The following is a 468-nucleotide window of genomic DNA, read 5'->3' as shown; positions in this document are numbered from 1 at the left end:
GTTGGTTGTGTTCAATGCCTGTATATAGAATTTATTCTCTATTTAGCTGGATTACATTGAAAGCCTAAGGCTTATAGAAACGCTTTCAAGTCTGTTTCCTGGGTTAGTGTCTTTGTGGGAGAACTAAAGAATGATTCCACAATGGGAATCAAACCTGTGCCCTCCCAATCACAAGGCGGACACATATCCACTACACGATGGCCACCTATCAATTCATACAAAAGATGATTGCTATGGTCCAAACATGTATGATATTCAGATTATAACAAACAACAGAAGTGTTTGTTTGATAGATTTAATTAAACTTAGACAACTTAAAAGCCATGAAAGGAGAGATAAATAAATCTTGCATATCATAAAACACAAATTTATAGAAATATTATTGATATCTAATTCACGTGTCCCTATTGTCTTTTCATATAATTAACATTATTAAATGATGTTTACATATGTTGCATATAATCATGC

Source organism: Dreissena polymorpha, chromosome 8 (assembly GCF_020536995.1).
Source record: "Dreissena polymorpha isolate Duluth1 chromosome 8, UMN_Dpol_1.0, whole genome shotgun sequence".
Lineage (NCBI taxonomy): Eukaryota > Metazoa > Mollusca > Bivalvia > Myida > Dreissenidae > Dreissena > Dreissena polymorpha.
Note: the sequence above shows the minus strand (reverse complement) of the source record.